General features: G+C 41.3%; 1 protein-coding gene across 8 annotated transcripts in view; it reads right to left on the reverse strand.

The window, feature by feature from the left end:
• St6galnac3 (ST6 N-acetylgalactosaminide alpha-2,6-sialyltransferase 3) overlaps nt 1–21,600 on the reverse strand; it is a 612,241-nt gene that overhangs the window by 163,387 nt on the left and 427,254 nt on the right. The gene's annotated exons all lie outside the window — the stretch shown is intronic.

A 21,600-nucleotide genomic window follows, 5' to 3' on the forward strand; every position in this document is an offset into this window, starting at 1 on the left:
AAAAAGGAAGTTAGCCAGATGGTGGTTGCGGTGATGCACACCTTTAACCCTAGGGAGGCAGAGGCAGGTGGATCTCTGTGAATCTGAGGCCAGCCTGGTCTACAGAGTGAGTTTCCATGGTAGTCAGGACTATACAGAGAAACCCTGTTGTGCTTGATATATTGTGCACCCCAAAAAACTTACCTGGGGGTCAGAGAACAGAACAGCCACTATATTAAACATAGAGGTTAGGCAGTGGTAGCACACGTCTTTAATCCTAGCATTCCAGAGGAATCTGGATCTCTGTGAGTTCAAGGCCACACTGGAAACAGCCAGGCATGGTGACACACACCTTTAATCCCCAGCATTTGAGATCTCGTGTCTTGCTTGGGAAAGACACATGCCTTTAATCCCAGGAAGTGATAGCAGGAAGCAGAAAGGTATATAAGGTGTGAGGACCAGGAACCAGAGGCTTTTTAAGCTTTTAGACTTTTTAGCAGCAGTTCAGCTGAGATTCGTTCCAGTGAGGACTCAGAAGCTTTCAGTTTGAAGATTCATGGAAAGGGGATCCAATGAGGAGTTGTCGAGGTGAGGTTAGCTGTGGCTTGTTCTGTCTCTTTGATCTCTCAACTATCACCCCTATATCTGGCTCCTGGTTTTTTTTTTTTTTATTAATAAGACCATTTAAGATTTGTGCTACACTCTGTTTTGAAACTCCTCCTCCCCAAAGAAAAAGAAGGACATCAATACAGGACATTAAAGAGGAATTCAATAAAGAGATAGAAATGCTGAAAAATATCAAATTGAAATTTTGAAAGTAAAACTTTAATAAATGAAATTTAAAATTCCTTAGCAACAGAAAGGATAAAGTAGAAGACAGAAAGAACATCAGTGTTTAAAGACAGGAGAGATGAATTAACACATTTAGACAATAACAAATTAATTAATCAGAAGGTACAAACAACATGCAAGATCTATGGGACACTATTAAAAACTGGATTTATGAATCATAAGCAGAGAAGAATGAGAAGTGCAAATTAAATACACAGAAAATATATTCAGCAAAATCATACAGAAAAGTTCCCAAATCTAAGGAAAGGCGGTCATCAAGATAAAGGAGGTGTTTAGAGCCACAGATACAAGGGTCCATCAAACAACCTTGTCATGTCATCCTAAAGTCAAAGCACTAAGTACAGAGGGCAAAGCAGGAATAGGAGAGCTGAGCCAAGTCACAATGAAAAGCAAACCCACGAGAATAACACAAGATCTCTAAGGGGAAGCTCCAGAGCCTGGGATGGCTGGGCACGGAACCACATAACTGCCAACTCACAGTACTATATTCAGCAACACTATCCTTCATAACTGAAGAAGGAAGAAAATGTTCCATCATAAACACTATGGAAAAAATGAAAAGAAAATTAGACCACCAAGCCAGCACTACAGAAGATACTCGGCACAATCCTACACACTAAGAGAAAAAAAAACACATTTATGAGGCCACAGGAAAAAAACAAGACATATTAGGGCACTAAATAAGCAAATAAAGCAAAGTATCAAGTGTCATTGAAACAGTGAAATGACATGACTGAATATAGATCTTTCAATAATAACTCTGAACATCAGTGATCTCAATCATGTAATCAAACGTGGACCAGCATATCTTTTTATTAAGATGCTTTTACTTTTAATAAAATAATACATACAAGCTATATGCTCATGACTATAGGAGCCTACAGAAGCCAGAGCCATCAGATCTCCCTGGAGCTAGGGTTTACAGGCTTGTAAGCCACCAATATGGATGCTTGGAACTGAACTCAGCTCTTCTGCAAGAGTAGTGCACATTCCTAACCACTGAGCCATCTCTTGAACCCAGCTAGCTTACTCTTATCACAAAAAGAAAACCATAGGATCTATTTGTTTGTCACCTGCAAGAAACATACCTCATTAGCAAAGACACAGTTTTAGGTTGAAAATGTGGAAAAGGGCATTCCAAACAGATGGAATTAGAAAGCAAACAGATGAAACTATACCACTATCTGACAAAACAGGCTTTAAACTAAAATTAGTCAGAAGAAATAAAAAAGATATTATATTGATTAAGGGAAATGCTCATCAACCTTGGGGCCAGCAAGATGGCTCAAGAGAAAAGGGTGCTTGCTGTGCAAGCCTCCTGAACTGAGTTTGATTCCCACATGGTGAAGAGAGGATGACTCCACAAAATTGTCTTCTGACCCCTACACACATGCCAGCTACATCACATCCACAGCTGAGAGCAGAGAGAATGAATGCACGTGTGCTCCCATGCTTGTGCTCAGCCTGATTTCTCCACTCTTGGAGTTCAGGAGTCCTTGCCTAGGGAATGGTGCCACCCACAGGGTGCTGGATCTTTCCACTTCAATTAACTTATGACAGTCCCCCCTAGACATGCCACAGGCCAGCCCTCATGGAGACTCTTTGCCTGGGTGAGTCTAGGTTGGACCAATCTGACAATTACAGCTAACTATTGCACACTCCAAACATTAATACAGTCTATTTCATGAAATACGCACTGCCAGCAGCAAAGGAACAGATCAACCTAACACAGCAGTGGGTGACCTCAGTACCCTACTCTCACCAACAGATGAAAAACAATCAACAAGGAACATCAGAATTCAGTGACATTCAGATTAAATGTACTTAATAGACGTCTACAGAACATTCTAGCCAAATCGTGAAGAATAAACACTCTCAGAAGGCCATGACACTTTCTGTAAAATAGATCACATTTTAGAACACAAAGTAATAAGAAATATAAGAAAATTGAAATAATTTGTATTGTATATGATCACAATCAAATAAATCAAAAGCAAGAGAGGCTACACACAGATAAACTCATAAAGACCAAATAACATATTACTGACTATAGTGTCCTTAAGTCAGGAGGAAAATTTAAAACTTTCTAGAATCAAATAAAAATGACAACAAAACACAGCAGAACTTGTGGGATACAATAAAAGCAGTTCTGAGAGGGAAGTTTATAAGGATGCACATTAGCGAATCAGAGCACTCTCAAATAAATAACTTAATGATTACTTTAGGACTCAAAAAAGACAAGAACAAACCTTCAATCAACAGGTGGAAAGAAGTAATAAAAATCAGGACATAAATTAATGAAATGAAAATGAAAAAAATAATACAAAGAACAAAAGAAACAAAGAGTTGGTTATCTGAAAATATAAACAGGATTAACAAATTGTTGGCCAAACAAGAGGAAAGAGAAGATTCAAGTGAATAAAATTAGTGATAAATGGGAGATGTAACAGCAGAAACCAATGAAATTCAAGAGATAATTAGGCATATTTTGAAAAACTACATTCCAAAAGAACCAAAGAGTCTAGCAGTAATTTCTAAGCTCATTGGCCCTCCTAAGATTAACCAAGGACATAGCGACTTAAACACAGTAGACAATGAGCTGCAATGGCAGGAAGTCATCCACCTGAAAATGGCCCAGCACACACGGATGCACTGCTGACCCTACCAGAGATTCAGAGTGCAGCCGACACCAATGCTCCTCCAACTATCCCATAAAACAGACAGGAAGGAGACACTACCAATTTACCTTATAAAAATCAGTGTTATTCTGATACCCAAACTGGATACAGAAGCAGTAAAAAATAAATAAATAAATAAAAGTAAACAAAACAAAAAGGAAAATCATTATCTCTCTGTTGAACACGGATGCAAAACTTCTCAGTAAAACACTTGCAAACAGAATTCAGCTGCACATCAGAAAGGCCACTTGCCATGACCAAGTGGGCTTCATCCCAGGGACTCAGGGATGTTTCTGCACATGTAAAATTGTAAATGTTAAGACAGAAATTGTACGATTATCTCAGTGGATTTACAAATGGCCTTTGACAAACCCCAAATCCATTCATAAGAAAACCCCTGAAGAAACTAGGGAAGGAAGGGACTACAAAACTTCCTGTGTAGCATTAAAAAATCAGTAACAAAGGAAGATAAAGATAGGAAAGGAGGTGAGATCAAGCCTTTTGTTTGAGGACTGAGTACCTGAAGTGAAGGTGAAGAACTGCCTGCTACTATTTTAATGATATTCCATAAAGATTTATATTTCATAAAGATATTTTTATAAAGGTATTTCATAAAAGTTTAAAGTCCTTATTGATTTAAGATGGGCATTGCTAGCTCTACTAACACAAGTGCAGGCTGCTCACGCGTGGCGGGATTGGCTATCTGAATTAGACTGATTACTTCTAGAGTTCAGAGCACGGCCCAGCCCTTCTCTAGCACTTTATTCAGAGAATGGCTCGGGTTTCCACCCAGGCCCACACAGAAAACATCCAGTGACTTAGATTGCCTTGACCTGGATGAGCTAACCAGGACACCTGATTTTTTTTTTTATTATTCATCTATTTATTTTGCATCCCAGCCCCCACCCTCCCCCATTACCTCCCCCATTCACTCCCCTCTCACTCCCCCAATCCCCTCCTCTTCCATCTCCATCCAGGAAAGGGTGGGTCTCCCATGAGTATCAATAAAACACAGCATATCAGGTTGCAGTTAAGACTAAGCATCTCAAGCAGGCAGCAGAGAGGGCTTTCCTCGATTTTATGAAGATCAAATTTGAGAACAGGGTTTTCACAGCTTGAAAAACCTAAAGTAGCTCAAGTGATAAAATATGGCTCTAATCAAAATGACTCAGTGTTGAGCAGTGAGCCCGGCAGCAGCCAATTACTCAGTGTTGTTTCTTGTGAGAAATATGATATTCAGGGTATAACCCAACCCACAACCATAAATAATATGCAGGGCAAAAGGAAATAGAAGGTGATCCCTACACACCAGCCCAAGTGGTTTTAATTGTATTGTGCTCCTAAGAGAGTAATTATGTAGGGGGAGGTTGTGTTTCCCTCTCCCTCAAGCAATCAAGTATCCACTTCATCTAAAGTTGCCTTGATAATAAAGTCACATCTGTACCCAACAGTACTGTGAATTAATTTTGAATGTGTGCCATTTTTTATTTGCCTGTGGATCTTCTTTTGATTTGTCTGGGCTAATTCCTCAGTGGGACCGACACAGGCTTCTCTTGAGCCATCTGGAATCTGACCAGGCTCATCTGGCGGAACCCCTGACCTTGACTAAACAGGTGACCTTCCACGTTTCGCCTCATTCAGTTTCACCAAGCCCAAATCCATTTTCAGGTTGGAATATTCCCTCCTCTGTATTTCCTGAACTTGTTTTCTGCCAAGACAAGAAAACATGCTACAGAAAGAAACCGTAAGTTGCAAGCAGCGGCAGCAGGGGGTTTGTTCTGCCTTGTGTTTTCGCTGCCTTCGCTTCAAACAAGAGTGTGTTTAGGCGGCAGAGACAGCGGTGTGCAGCCTTCATTCATTTCCCTGGAGAACGGTTTATCAAATGCTGAAAATACGAGCTGTTTTATTCTGCAAAACACACATCAGATCCTTTGACAAGCAGTAGTCATTACAGTGTGTTCTATCTGCAGTCCCCTGCCTGGAAAGTGGTCTTCAGACAAGCCATCCCCTGGGACAGCTTAACCCTGTTTCTTCATCTCAATTTTCCTCTAGCTTTCTAGCCACAAAAAGAACAAAATAAATTAACAAAACCCATTTGGAAAATGAACCTTTTGCAGTGGGTTCCAGGAAACATTTAATGCAGGTGTCGATGTGACTCGCATTTCCACCCACACTCCAGATGCCTCTGCTTTGATGCATGGACAGCAACATCCTCAAACCTGGGATTTGAGGCTCATTAATGCACCTGCATGCTGAGGAATGTATTGTGTGTCAAGGTTTCCACAGTGCCTGCCCATGGCCTCTTCTCTGGAAGGAGGAACCTCAGTCTGCTGTCACTGGGGTGTACACAATGCCAGTGTGCATGGAATGGTTACATAGTTGCTACAGTGGGCGTTAGTCTACACACTGGTTCAATATAGCTGAGCTCCTGTTGACATTCTAAATTACAAGGAGAAAGCCCTGGCTCTGCAGAAAGGCCTCATGCTGAGAGACTGTGTGCAAAGAGAGCACCTGGTGGAAACTATGTACGTGAAAAGAAGCAGGCTTGGCCACAGGCCTTTCACAGAATTTCTACAGGTGGAGACCATGGTGTGTTAAAACAACATGAACAGCTTCTCATGCAAATCAGTGGAATGTTCAGGAGAGATGTGTGGATTCCATGAAGGACCAACGTGCCCTGAGTGCCTTGTGTAAGCCACTAGAGATCTTTCAGTTTTGCAAATAGAATGTAAAGACATTGGCTCCACAAGGTGGCCTTCAAGATGAAGTGGTATAATAGATACAGCATCCCTCGTGCTCACAGTAAGTGAGCTGGGCATCCTATGGGTAGCAGGCTGATAGGGGATCCAGAAAGAATTCTGGCCGGCCCTGAGTTCAAAGTGTTTTCTTCATCTTTGATTTACAAAGCCCCCCTTCCCACCGTCCTAAGAACTCAAGGCCACAATCATCTTATTTTCACCAGAGAAAAGAAGTACTAAGCCACAACGGTGCAAGATTATTTGTCAGGGGAAACATAACACAAATTCCTTAGCGAGCCTGTGGTCCTGACATGAGTTGACACTCCCATGCTAGAGTGTGTGGGAAGGCTGGGCTCAACTTATCATAGCCTACAGACTGATTATGAAGTTCCACATCCACTCTGGACTGAAGGACTGTCAAGGTAAATAACTGCAATCTGCAGGAGGTTCTTGGGAATGAAAATACAAAGATCCAATAGAGATACCTATTTCCCACAAGTACTGGCTTGATTTGATTTGAGCTGTTCAAGGGATATCTTTGGGAAGGAATTAAAGCTGTAGTATTATTAACCAACTTTGAATTTAGATATCACTGCATCTGGCGGAAATGCTGCCTCACAGTGCAGCTTTAAAATGCTTTATTGTATAAGAGGGAAAAATATGACAGCTTGGAACATTGTTTTGTTAGTTCTAGGTTATCATTAGAAACGATCTTTCATTTTGCTTATTTTCCCTAGTAAGATGTCGTAAGTAAATAGCAATTGAAGTACCCCCTGTTTCTTTGATTGTTGTTCTCTTGTTGATACTCTACTTTGCCCGTCATCTCAGAAGTGAGGCTGTGTTTGATCCATGAATATGTATAATCTGAGTGTCTACACTAGCTTGCATGGTATATTAAACCTGCTATTGAAATTCCAACTTAATGTATTATGGTGCTGTGAAACGTTAAAGTCCCAAAATAAGAGGGCTCTAAACAACATACTCAATTTGGTCCAGACAGCCCCTAAAGGCAGTGCATCTCTTTGCTCTCCACAAGGAGAACTAAGGATTTATTAATATCCTTTCTCCTGCACTGTCCCTTTACCTTCACTGCTATTCCGTTGCTTCCTTTCTTTCAAAGCCCATTCGTTGAGCACAGAGAGGCATCCGCCTGGGATTGCCTGAAACAGAGTCGGATGCTGCAGTGTGGAACCTCCTTCGCTGAAACTGAGGACCCCTTGGGTCACTGTCACTGAGGCACTACTTTGTGCCTGGTGTCATTCTCCGTGTTGGATATTCAGCAGCCACTAGATCAGACCTTCAGTACACTTTCCCTGGAGGAGGCAAAAAAGCCTTCTGATGATGACAAATGCAAGTGCCAGACAGAGGCTGCAGTAGGGTCAGGGAAAGCTGTGGCGTCATCAGCAGGCGTCTGCCTGGAGAGCCCTTTGTGCTCCGGTAACAGCTGAGAGACAACGCTATAGGATGGTGCCCAGAGCAGTCCTCCAGTCACAGGAAGGGCCCTGAGGCCGGAGGGCTGGAAGAAAGAAACTAGACCTAGTGTATATGGCCCTTTATCTTTTAGTTGCGAAGCCCCATCCCTTGGCAGGTTACTTCACTATTTCCAAGTCAATAATGGGGGACACTTGCAAGTTGGGGTTTGACTCTGCTGTATCCAACATCCCTTACAGTATCTTCCAGTCTTGGAGGTTTCTGTCATAGGCCTTTTATTATGGGATGCTTCGAATATGAACGGCTTTCCACTATCTTTTCTTCTATTTCCTATCGTATTAAAAAAACATTTGTAATGTTTTTATTTATCTTTTGAGAATATAAGAGGGCATCTGATCCCCTTGGACTGGAGTTACAGATGGTTGTGAACCAGCATGTGGGTGCTGGGAAGTGAACCCAGGTCCTGAGGAAGAGCAGCCAGTGCTCTAACCTGCTGGGCCACCCCTCCAGCCCAGCTTTTCCTCTTCTAACCATTCCTCCCTAGTCTCCCGGCTTCTAGTTTCTTTTCTGGTTCTGTCTTCATCACAAGCTTTTGGTGGCTTCCTGTAGGACACGAGGCAGGCACCGACCCCTTCCCACGCACACGAGGAGGGCCCTGACCCCTTCCCACTCTTGACCCCTTCCCCACTCACACGAGGAGGGCACTGACCCCTTCCCACGCACACGAGGAGGGCACTGACCCCTTCCCATGCACACGAGGAGGGTGCTGACTGATCCTCTTCCCATACATGCTGGCACTGTTTGGGGATCAGCAAGGCTAGGAAGAGTTGTGAAGTGTGTGAGTTTTCTTAAAAGGGAGTAATTCACAGTGGAAAGAAGACAGAGAAATTGTGGGGCATTTACCCACCAACCCCACAGTTCCCCAGAGTTTTCTTGAGTGCGAGCAGCAGGAAATATTAGAAGGATTTATATGGCGGAGATAAACAGATAGAAAATAAAGGATGGCCTTGAGAGGGTCTGGAACCTATTCCAGCAGGCCCTGACTGTCTCTGCCCCAGGGTTTTTATAGAGACGCCAAGGGGTGGAGCAAAAGACCTCCCCCCAGCACACCCAAGTGCAGACCATCTCAGACACCTGCACTCAGGCCGGTGGTCCTAATCTTCCTCTCTATGCGGACCTGCTGGGTAAAGCCACGAGGAACATGAAAACAGGCTCCCACAAGAAATAAAGTCAGCAGTGGGTTCACGGGACAAAGGTGAAGGACTATGAAGACAGGATATGCTTCGGCACTGCAGAGCTGCCACCCTGACTGGGCACCACCACCATGACCAGTGCGCCATCCACAGTGGATCCACCACGAACCTGACTTTTCCGTGAATGGTGACATTACTGCCTATGTTTTCTATGAATACCGTTCTCTACATGGGCGGATTCAGGTTGTGTGGGTCTTAGGGTTAAGGACCAAAAATACAAAACAAAACAAAACTAGGTACAAAAGTAAATGTTCAGAGAAAAGGAAAAAATCCCCAAGCAGTTATTAGAGACAGATTTAGGATCTTTGGTGATCTTTTTCCTTACGCAGGGGTCCATGTGAGTAAGGGGTATGGATGGCAACACTTCCTCAGCTTCATGATAAATGCGTGCCAGGGGTTTACCTCAACAAGGCATTCTGTTCTCTGTGAGAACCAGGATGGCAAGATGAAGTCCAGAAGAGAACAGCCTGCTGTGTCCCCAGAACCATCCTGGCTGGAGACCTGGAAGTACTCTAGTCTACCATGGCTCACTTCTGCCCCCTCCCTCATCCCGGCACCCAATTACCTTTCTTGGATTGGGATGTATGGTGGTTTGAATGAGAACTGTCCCCAGAGGCCTGGGTATGTGAATGCTTAGTCTTTGCTTGGTGGCACTGTTTGGGGAGATTAGGCGGTGTGGCCTTACTGGAGGAAGGATGTCACTAGAGGTAGGCTTTGATTGACAGTCGCCCACTGCTTCAAGTTTGTCTTCCCTGCTCCTGGACTGAGCTCGATGATGTGATCTCTCAGCTTCCTGTTCTGGGTGCCATGCTTTCCCACCACCATGGACTCTGGACCCACAAGCCGAAACCAACTCCTTCATCTAGAAGTTGCTTTTGTCGTGGGTATTTTACCACAGCAACAGAAAAGTAACTAAGATGGGGTGCTTAATGGATCCTTTTTGCACAGAATGTAGGAAGAACACTTATCTCTACTATCCAGAGTAACTTTTTTTTCTGGTGTGAAGTTTTTGAGTATGAAATAATTTGTCATTATTTACAAAGATTGCAAGTAATTAAAAAATTACTTTTGTTGAACATACTTTTAGAAACTATAATAATAAATAACCATCCTATGGACATTATTTTTCTCTGGAGTAAGTTTTTTGTTTCACATATTTGTAAGAAAATGAAATCCCATATTGAAGGGCTAAACAACATGGCTGTCTACAGCAGGTAAATTAAATAAAGCAATATATGTAATGTTTTCTCTTACTACATTATTCTAAATAAACATGAACTATCATTATTACTGTTATGGCTGTTGGTAATTCTGTTTTGTTAGGGACACAAAAGTTAAATAGGTTTTCTAAGAATGCCTGCTGTTGCTACAAGGGTGTTGCTGAGACATGCAAATCCGAGTGTTACCTTGCTTTGGGACACACTGGATGAAACTGCATACGTGAAGAGAGCAACATTTAAAGAGAGTGCCTGAGATAGTCAGTGGGGCTCCTTGAGACATCTCTATACAGAACAGGTAGCAGGCATCTGCCTCTCCAAGCTCAAACCTTTGTCAGTGTGTGGGATGTGGTACCACCAAAAAAGGTTTAGTTCACCTCTGGCTCATGGCCAACCATCCCTTCTTCCCCTTTTGCAGGTCTGCTCTTGCCTGGTGTACTGCACGGCTGTCAAACAAGACAGAAACCTGATGGATTTCCCATTCTGATACAGCCACATTACTGCTGTACTGTGCTTCAGTGGTGTTAGCTAAATATTTAATGGAATATTAAGAGAACATTTCTGTCTGTGTAATGTAAACATTGTTAGGTTGGCTGAAGGGTCATATCTTGATTAAGCTGAATGTCAGGAGCATCAACAATTCCTTCTTAGTATCCCAGAAACATGCCATCCGTAAACACTCCACACAATACCGAAGCAGTCTGCCTTGTATACAGCTGCCATGTCCCCACAGGTCCACAGGGGAAGAGCAAGGCCAGCTACACGGTGTCTGGTTCTTCCATACATCGGGCTAAATGCTTATAGTTTTAAAAATACAATGCTAACTTGAGAATTATCTTTCTGACCCTGTTTGTACAAATATTTATTCATTCTATAATGCACAACAGATCTTGAAAATTTATTAAGCAAACGAAAGTTTTCAAATGTCATAATAACATGTCTATCTTGACTAGGCAGAACTAAAGACCACGGGTACATGTTACAGACATGTGAATATTGCTTCAAACAGTAAAATTCTTTAAAATGATTCTCCAGCTACTCAAGCTTAATCAGAAGGTGGTGGATGGACTCTACCTATGAATTTTATTTTGTTTGTTTGGACTTTATTTTTTGAGGTAAGGTCTCACAGAGCTGGATGGGCCTCAGGCTAGTCATGCAGGTGATGATGCCCTTGAACTCCTGATCCTCTTGCCTACATTTCCTGTATTGGAATTACAGGTATGCACCACCATTACAGGTGTGGAATCCTGGGTGTTTTAATAGAACAGAAACATGTCTCCCCTTGGTACCTCCACATAATTCTGCGTCTCCACTGTATCTGCTGACTCCCTGCCTGGTCTCCCTGTGCCAACACTGTCTTTGCGCATTTCCATGCCTATGGTGATATTTTATTTGTATTAAAATGTTATTTGTATGTTAATAAATAAAGTTGCCCGGGGTCAGAGCTATTAGCAAGCCATAGGAAAGCAGGGCAGTGGTGGCGTACGCTTGTAATCTCAGCACTTGGTAGGCAGAGCTAGATAAGTCTCTGTGTGATCAGGGATACAGCCAGTATTGGATACACATGCCTTTAATCTCAATACCAATCATAGAAAACCTGGAGGTCTATAAAGACAGGCCGTGACGAGGCGGTCATGTGGTTGGGTTTACAACCAATGAGAAGGCAGAACAGGAACTCTATATAAAGACTTTAACACAGGGGTAGCTCTGGTTCGGAGAGGTAGGACCACCGCAGGAGGAAGGGTAAGGTTTTAGCTCTTAGCTCTGACCTCTTGGCTTTCTTCTTTGCATTGGTTCTGTGTTTCTTATTTAAAAAGATGGTTGGTTACATCTACACACGCTTCTTATTTCTTATCTTCCACTAGCTTAAGGATTTAAACAGCTTAATGTAATGTACTTCACTGTGTAACTCACCCGCTGACGTGGGTTCTGCTAGTGTATTTATCACTGTGCTAGTTTTACTTCTGTTGCTGTGTGTGATTTTTAAAAAGCCAACAAAAAGCATCTTAGGAGATAAAAGGTTTGTTTGGCTTACAGTTTCAAATTACAGTCCATCAGTGAGGGGAAGTCAAGGCTCGGACTCAGGCAGCTAGTCACATCCCATCTAGTCAAAAGCAGAGATAAACAAATGCTGCCAGTTTGCTCATGCCAGCTAGCTCGCTTCATTTTTATGTAGCTCAGGACCCCCTGCCTAGGGAATAGTGTCACCCAGAGCGGGCTGTGTCTTCCTACATCAATGCACAATCAGGACAATCCCCTACAGATTAAGCCACAAGCTAACCTGATATAGACAATTTCTCACTAAGGCTCTCTCCCAAAGTGATTCTAGGATGTGTTAAATTGATAGTTAAAATTAACCAGCATAATTACATTGTGGAAGAATCACAATAATCTAATTTTAGAGAATTTTCTTCAGCTCAAATTGTTCATGAACCATTTGGGCTCACTTCTCATTTGTGCTCCCGCTCTTTCACCCCAGTCCCAGGAAACAGCTAACCTTCTGTCTCTATAACATGTCTATTCTAGACATGTTATATAAACAGAGTCATAATGTGTGACTTCTTCTGCTCAGCACAATGTATTCAAGATGCATCCCAGTTTTTTGCATATATAATTTCAATAGAGAGTAGACATGTAGGTGGTTTACATTCTTTGGCTCCAAGAATATTTCTGCCATGAACATCCAGGTATAAATTTTTGTATGGATGTGTTTTTATTTTTCTTGAATCAGAATTACTAAATTATATAGAAATCTGCATAATAATTTGAAGAATGGCCAGACTTCTTCAAAGCAGTAGCACATTCTGCATCCCAACCAGCAGCATGGGCAGCTTGGATTTCTCCATCCTTGCCAATACCTACTACAGATACCATGGGTATGAAGGGGTGTCTTCATTGTGGTTTGATGTGTATTTCCTAGGTGACTAATAATGATGACTATTTTATTTGTATATAATCTATGGTAAAATTACTATTATATGTCTTAAGGAATTAAAAAATAACATTGTGAGCTGGGCATAGTGGCATATGCTTTTAATCCCAACATGCCAGAGGCAGAGGCAGGTGGAACTCTGTGAGTTCATATCAAGCCTGGTTGAGTTCTAGGACAGCCAGGACTACACAGATAGACTACATATATAGATAGTCACAAAACAACAGCAGCAGCAGCAACAAAAAATAACATTGTGGGGGATGGAGAGATGGTCCAGTGGATAGATAACATGTCATGACAGCATGAGGACAGCTTGACAGGTGGATAGACAAGCTATGGGTTTGACTGATTCGATTTATGAGTGATGAAGGATGACAGTATCAACATCAGGATTCCACCTGACACACACATGTGAGAGTACCTGACTACATACATGCACCCATATACATGGGAACATGATCACACACACAGACACACACACACACAGAGTTGTAATAATCTTTTGTGTGTTATATGCAAGATTCTAATATGATAATAATTTGCAATTGTTTTGCTCATTTTGCAAACTTTCTTGTTATCATCTGTGATGTACTAACCCTTGTGATTTCAACGAAGTCCTTTTGTCTATTTTATTTTTCTGCTGCTGCTTACACTTCTCGTTTCACATGTCAGAAGCCAATGTCTAAATGACGTGCATAAACTTTTACCCCTGTACTTGCTAGCTGTTTTTTGTTTCAGCTTCTGTAATTTGCTTTGCTATTTTGTGCATGGTGTGAGGTAGGGATCCAATTTCTCTTGCTCTTCATGTGTTTATGGCATTCTAACATCATTCACTGGGAGGGTGATTTTTTTTCTTACACACAAATGTTGGGGTTCAGTGGCTCTCACATTCATAATTCTTTCATAATGAGCCTCTATCTGTGGCCATGACTGTCGAACTTGGGCTTCATGAACTTCATCTCTAGAAGCAAAGCCTGACTTTGTTCCAGTCATGGAGCACCAGCTTGCCTTTGGCAGGAAGAGTCCCTCCAGGGAAGTGGTTGTCTGTCCCGCCCAACTCAGGACATGTGAGAAAGTCTGGAGAGGCTGCCTTCCAGCACTCTGGAGCTGCCTACTTTGCCTTTGTTCACATTTTGTTCTTTAATTATTTCAGATAACATGTATTTGCTTATCTGATTGGATTATGATCTTCTCGAGGGTTTACAGCACCTTCACCTCCTTTTTGTGCCTGTTAATAAAACATGCACTCTCTCTAAGAAGCTGACGTTTCCAGTGTCTTCTCTTTGTGTTTCTCAAGGAGGCTTTTCCGAGGTGTGCTGGTGTACAACTGTGATCTCAGCACATGGAAACAGAGGCAGGAGGATGAGAAATTAAAGGTCAACCTGGGTTTCATGGGAGGCTGGAGACCAACTTGAGCTAACTGTGCCCCTGCCTCAAAAAAATTAATAAAAACTAATGTGTATGCTATTTTACAATCTATGAGCTGGTCTGTTTTCATTTTGGAGAACAGACAAGATTTACTTTGCTAAAGATCAAATTTGTGTTTCCTTGGGCTATTTATGCAACTTTTTTGAGCCCCAGTTTCTAACTGTAAAATGATCTAATGCCTCTCCTGATCTTTTCTGGGTATTAATAATATAACAGCTCTTGATTACTTCGTGAACAGTTGTACACAGTATCTGCCTGGGAAACGCCACACTTCTCCCACAGTCACTCTGAGCAGTGGAAGTGTTTCTATTAGTTCTCAGTGTACCAATGATTCCAATGAGGTTTTGCTTCAGGGTACTAAAGCAGATTCTCATTAGCCTGTTTTAAGTTAAATAGTTTTTTCCTGGGTTGCTGGCTTTCTTCTAACAAGTCTAAATGCACCCAGAAGTGTAAGTTTTAAAAAGCACTAGTTTCTGCCACTCCTATGTCAAGCCACACATTTTACAAAAAAGGGGAAAAAATGAGTTTTATTAACTGCAGGAAGCTCCTGGCTTTAACCTCCTGAGCAGGAAGAGCTCAGATGTGCTCATTGTCTCCATCAAGGAGGAGCCTCCCCACTGAGAAGCTCTTCCATTAGGTTTAGGTTGATTTTTTTTAAGCTGAGTAAAGCTTCCTTAATTGGCTTTCCCCCACTGTTAGCAGAAGTTTTGGGTGGAGATGTATATCTGGAAATCTCATTATATACCTTAACTATAACCTGAGACGCTTCAAATTCACAGATGCACTTTGTCAAACAGGGAGGCAGTTGGCAAAGGCGGGCCATCAAGGTGGAGATTTAGGGCCTGCCTGCTGAACTGTTACTGCTCCCTCTGTTTATTACTCCACAGTTAATCCCGAGAAAACTCCCAGGAGCTCTGTTCTTTCTCCTTATATTCTACACAGTGAGGGGAGGGGGCGCAAGAAGACTTCTCTTTGTGTTTCTAATTGGAATAAGGTATTTGGTTCACAAATCCCTGAGTGAAGAACAACACTAAGCATTCTAATCAATTTCTGAAATTCCTTTCAAGTCCACAGAGCAGGTCATCATGCTATTATATCTATGTGCACACAATCCCTTTGTACGGTAATTTCTCGGTAATTGCATGCATAGGCACATGTGATTAGTACAGATATTCAGAAACAGAACTGCTCAGCACCCATCAAACCCATATTTCTACACTAGCTTGGCACTTTACCACCATGGGCAATTATGTTGGAATTATTTTGTAGTATCAGAGTTCTGATTGACTCAGAACATACTTCCTTTGCCGAGCATCAGAACCACAAAACATGAAATGTATTTAAGTCTCAAAATGACATAATTACCAACAATGAAGACAAACACAAGTGGCTCCCACCCAATTAGCATTCATCACCACCAGGTATCATCCCTGAACTCAGGACAAGAAGACAGGCCCTCCAGGTTCAAGAACGGCACTTAAGCAGTTAAAGACATAAGTTATAAATGATTCCAGATAGAGGAGTCACTAAGTCAGTAGATAAATGGGCAACATGAATCACATCCTCAGCAGATATGGCATTGGACAGAGTTTCCCTAGAAAGATACTTTTCACACCTCTGAGGTTTCTCTGAGAGATTTACTAATCTTTCGCTGTCCACACTGAGGAGAGTGAACAGCTCTGCCCTCCCCATCTGCCTCTGTTCATACCTTACAAGATTTTTATATGACGTTATTTATTCACGGTGTACATGGGGCAGTCAGAGGGCAACTGGCAGCAGTTGCTTCTCTCTTTATACTATGGCCCCAGGGGTGGAGATTCAGTTGTTAGGCTCGGTGCTCAGTGCTTCTGTTCATATCCTTTGTTACCATGGTATGAGCTGAACACAATCCAGTTTTAAAACAAAGAAACGACAGGAAACAAAATGAAAGAAACAGTAGATTAAGCAGGTAAAGGTTTAAAAGTAAAAAATAATTGCTCAAAGTCTTCAGGCTATACAGCCTTTGGGCCAAGAATCAAGTGTTTATGGAGAGGATGTCTTAGAAATGGAAAGATGTTTTACCAAAATCTACTGAGGCATTTCCTGATACTAACAAGTGAAAAATAATCTATGATAAATTCTATAGATGTGAAAAAAGAGAATTAAGAACTTTAACATTCACTTATATTTAAAATATTAGTAAATTAGAAATCAAGAGAACTTTTAAGATTTGCAAATATTATTTACTATCTAAATAAACCTATTCTAAGCAAAATTATCAAAGTTAATAATAAAACGTAACAGCACTACCATGGGAGTCAGTTAGCAAGGATGCTGGTTGTCACAGATCCTCTCAAGCCCTACCAGAAGGTCTTTAAATTCAGTAAGACAAAAAACAGGCAGCAAAAACATTTTATAAAGTTTGACTGTGTTTTATGATTAAGAAATTAAAAAAGTTGGGTATAGAAAGGATATACTGACTCAGTGAGTTATCGGTAAGGGCGCTTGCAGTAGAGCCTTAGACACTAACTTCTGTCTTGGGGACCCTCATGGCAAAAAAAAAAAAAAAAAAAAAGCAGACTCTCTTAGGCTGTCCTTTGACCTTCAGATGTGCTCTATAGAACACATACACACACACACACACAGAGAGAGAGAGAGAGAGAGAACTACACAACAGAGGTTATGTATGACAGACTCATGGCTAATGCCATACTGAACGGAGAAGGCTGAACTCGCTTCTTTGAGGGCACATACATGGCAAGGATGCCCACACTCAACACCTCACTGTTGTATTGGAAGTCACAGCCTTCACAGTAAGTGAGCAGAAAACAAGAAAGTGCATCAAGTAGGAGAATAGAAGAATAAATAATCCTTAATTGAATGTGGCATGACTCTATATGTTAAAAAACCCTAATCTACCACTAACAAACTATTAAAATTGATAAGCTAAATAAGGTTTAGGGATACAAAATCAATATAAAATATAACTATCTTTTTAAAATATAGAAAGAAAACAATAAAGAAACAATCATATTCAGAATATCTCCAAACAAACAGAAACTCAAACCAGCAACAGGCACCACCAAAACAGTACATAGAACAACCAACCAGCCAAACACCTAAGAACAAATTTTACCAATAAAGTGAATAATCTCTACAATAAAAATTATAAAATAGTTGTTTTAGTTTCTTTTATGTTGCTCTGATAAATACCACGGCCAAAAGCAATTTAGGGAAAGAAAGGGTTTATTTGGCTTACTATCCCAGGTCATAGTCTATTACTGAAGGAATTCAGGGGCAACAACTCAAGGCTGGAACTAAGGAAGAGTGCTAAGTGCTGGCTCGCTCTCAGATTTTCTCAAAGGCTCATTCTAACCAGTTTCCTTGTACAACTCAGGACAACTTGCACAGAAAATAGCATCAGCCACCATGGCCTATGCCCTCTTACCTCAAAGACAATCAACACAATCCTTAATGTATACATCCACAGATCAACTTGAGCAAGACATTACTCAATAGAAGCCCCCCTCCCCTGTTCAGGAGATTCTAGGCCATCGACTGACAGCTAACAGTGTTAAAAGAAATTGAAAAAGACACACGTACATACAGATAGTCACACAAAATGGGAGGATATACTATGTTCATGGACTGGAAGAATTAAAATTGCTATAATGTTCATAATGCCCAAAGGAATCTGAATAGTCTATGCAATTCCTATCAAATTATCAATGGCCTTCTTCACAGATGTAGGAAAAAAGCACTGGTGACATTTATGGAGCCACACACCACCCCTGAGCAAAGGAACAAACTAACGCAAGAGAATATCTAACACTAAAATGTACTTCAACATCAGCATGGTAGGAGCATCAGAACACACAGAAGACAACATGGAGCAACACAGACAACACAGAACCAACCTACATATCTACAGCCAACCAACTAACCCCTTAGAAAGGCAGAAAGTTATTGGAGAAAGGAAAACTTCTGTCAACAAAGAGTGCTGGAAAAACTGAATATTCAGGTGCTAAGGAAATGAAATAAGTCTCTCTCTCTCTCTCACCATATGCAAAATAAATCATCATTTGTATAATGCTCAAGCATAAGACCCAGAACTATGAAACAACTAAAAGAATACATAGGAAAATGCTTCATAACATTGGTTTGGGCAAAGTTATTTTGGATATGACTTCAAATGCAGAGGCCATGAAGGGAAAACAAATGTAAAGATGGGATTACATCAAACCTCAAACCTTCCTCTCTGCAGCAAAGGAAATGTTCAGATGGGAGAGAATATCTGCAACTTACTTAACAAGGGATTAATCCCCAGAATATGTAATGAGCTCAAGCAATTCAACAACAAACACTTGAAATGATCCAATTAACAATGGGTAAACAGCCTGCAGAAATACTTCTCAGAAAAAGATACACCAGGGGCCCCTTAAGCAGATCAAGCTACTCAAGCTTATGAAGAGAGCCCAGTCCAGTCCCATGAAGGCTCCACAGCTGTCGGTCTAAAGTTCATGAGTTCCCACTGGTTTGGTTGTCTCCATCATGGTCTTGATGCCTCTTGCTCATAGACTCCTTCTTCTCTCTCTTTGACTGGACTCCTGGAGCTCTGCCTGGTGCTTGGCTGTGGATCTCTGCATTTGCTTCCATTAGTTATTGGATGAAGGCTCTATGGTGACAGTTAGGGTACTCACCAATCTGATTACCAAGGTAGATCAGTTCAGGCACTCTCTCAACTATTGCTAGTAGTCTAAACTGGGGTCATCCTTGTGGATTCCTGGGAACTTCCCTAGCACCCAGTTTCTCCCTGTCCCCATGATGTCTCCCTCTATCATGGTATCTCTTTCATTGTTCTCCCTCTCCATCCCTGTGTCCCTGTTCCAGCTCAACCATCCCATTCCCTTATGTTCTCATCTCCCATCCTCTACCCTCCATTGATTGGGAGGTATCCCTGGTACATGAGCTGGCTTTTTGGAGCCTATTACCTATGATGGAACACCTCCTACAGCCTTGATGCAGGAAGAGGGGGTTGGACCTGCCCCTACTGAATGTACCAGGGTCTGTTGACTCTCCATGGGAGGCCATACCTTGTTGGAAGAGGGAATAGGGAGTGGGAAGGCTGGAGGGGTGGGAGGAGGGAAGAGAAGGGGAATCTGTGGTTGGTATGTAAAATTAATAAAAAATTCCTTAATTCAAAAAAGAAAATGATACACAAATCTCCAACAGACATACAATGAAATACTCAACACAGCATTTATGCAAGAGATGCAAATACATTCTGCCATGAGACAACACACCATCTCACTTCAGAATTTCTATTATCAATAAATTTGAAAGGTTAACAAGTGCTTGCAAGGGTGTGGAGAAAGGGGGACTTTACACACTATCCATGGGAATGTAAACTGGTTTTGCATTACAGAAAACAGTGTGGAAGTGCCTCAGAAAAGTGGTACTTTAACCTCAATACTAGTTGTACATCCAAAGAGACTGAAATACTTCTAGTAAGGAGAATCTTTATTGAGCACTATTAATGGTCACCACGATGCAGAAACCACCTCAGAGTCTACTAACAACACACGAATGAACTAAGATACACATGTGTTGCATTTTTATATGGTGATATACACAATATATATTTATACTGAAAAAATATATACACACTCAATATAAAATGGTGAGATGCTATCATGGAATTTCAATGTCACAATATGGATGGAACTAGTGGATATATTAATATAGTGAGTAAAATGTGACACACAGAAAGAAGATAGGGCATGTTTTTATTTCTATATATAAAATATAGAAGCTGAAAACTTTATCTTAAAGGAGAGGATGGCAGGCAGCATCTGGGTGTGTGGGAGGAACAAAGGATCATGGTTGGCAAACACATGGGATAGGAGGAGTAACTTCCAACGCTCTATGGTGTAGCAGGATGGCTGTGACTTAACAATAAGGAATTGCTTTGAATAGCCAGGAGAGAGGGCTTGAATACTTGCACAACAAAGATATGATAAATGTCTGAGGTTACAGATATGACAGGTATCCTGATCTAATCATTACGCATTATACACATGTCACAGACTAATGGGTTGATAAATGTCACTATATTAAAATTCAATACTATTCATAAAGGAAAGTCATAAATGATGTGAAAAATCCAGCAACCATCTGGGAAAACATATTTTCAACGCATGTGAACAATAAAGATTGTTATCCAGAATATATAAAGAACTTTATGATTCAATAAGAAAAACAATTCCCCATCCACTCATAAAGGCATGGGAGCATATTGATGGCTTTTAGGAACCGAGAGCTGACTGACCAACATGGCTGCTGAGAGATCCCCAGTCTCCTCTACTGTCCAGAACACATAAAAATATAAAATGAAATCAAGATTTATCATTTACACCAACCAAAACATTGACAAAATCCAGAGTATTATGCTTCCATCTATTAAGTATGGAGAGGCATCCTCTTGTTTATTGTCTCATTTATTTCCTTTATCTATTTTTACAGTTTGGGCCATACTGGTGCTAAGCAAATGCCTTATCACTGAGCTACATTCTCAGGTCTCTTTTGACTTTTAATTTTGAGATAGGGTTTCATTAAGTTGACTAAGCTAGTCTTGAACTCATCTCACTCTATAGCCAGGTCTCAAAGTTGCTATCCTCATGTCTAATCTTTCCAGAGGCTGGAATTACAAACCTGTATCACCAGGTCACACTCAGTCAGTGCTTTTGGAATTATCAACTATTTATCAACACACTCAAACAACTATTTTGCAAAATGCTATCTGCAAAGCCGAGAACAATGGAAGAAATTTATCTCCTGTGCACTGTGTTGTATCTTCATTAGGGATGAAGAGGTTTAGTGCAGCTTATACTTCCAGGTCCTAGTCCATCACTGTGGGAAAGTCAAGGAAGGAACTTCATACAGCTAGTCATACCACATCCATACTCAAGAACAGGGATAAATGCATGCTCTGCTTGCTCGACTGTGCTCAGCTCAATTTCCCTAATCTCATACAGTTCAGGACTCCATGCCTAGGGAATGGTGCCACCCACAATAGGTTGGGTCTTCCCATATCAAGTGTGGCAATCCCCCACA

This window comes from Peromyscus californicus, unplaced genomic scaffold, assembly GCF_007827085.1.
Source record: "Peromyscus californicus insignis strain IS unplaced genomic scaffold, ASM782708v3 Scaffold_9__1_contigs__length_137607984, whole genome shotgun sequence".
NCBI classification, from domain to species: domain Eukaryota; kingdom Metazoa; phylum Chordata; class Mammalia; order Rodentia; family Cricetidae; genus Peromyscus; species Peromyscus californicus.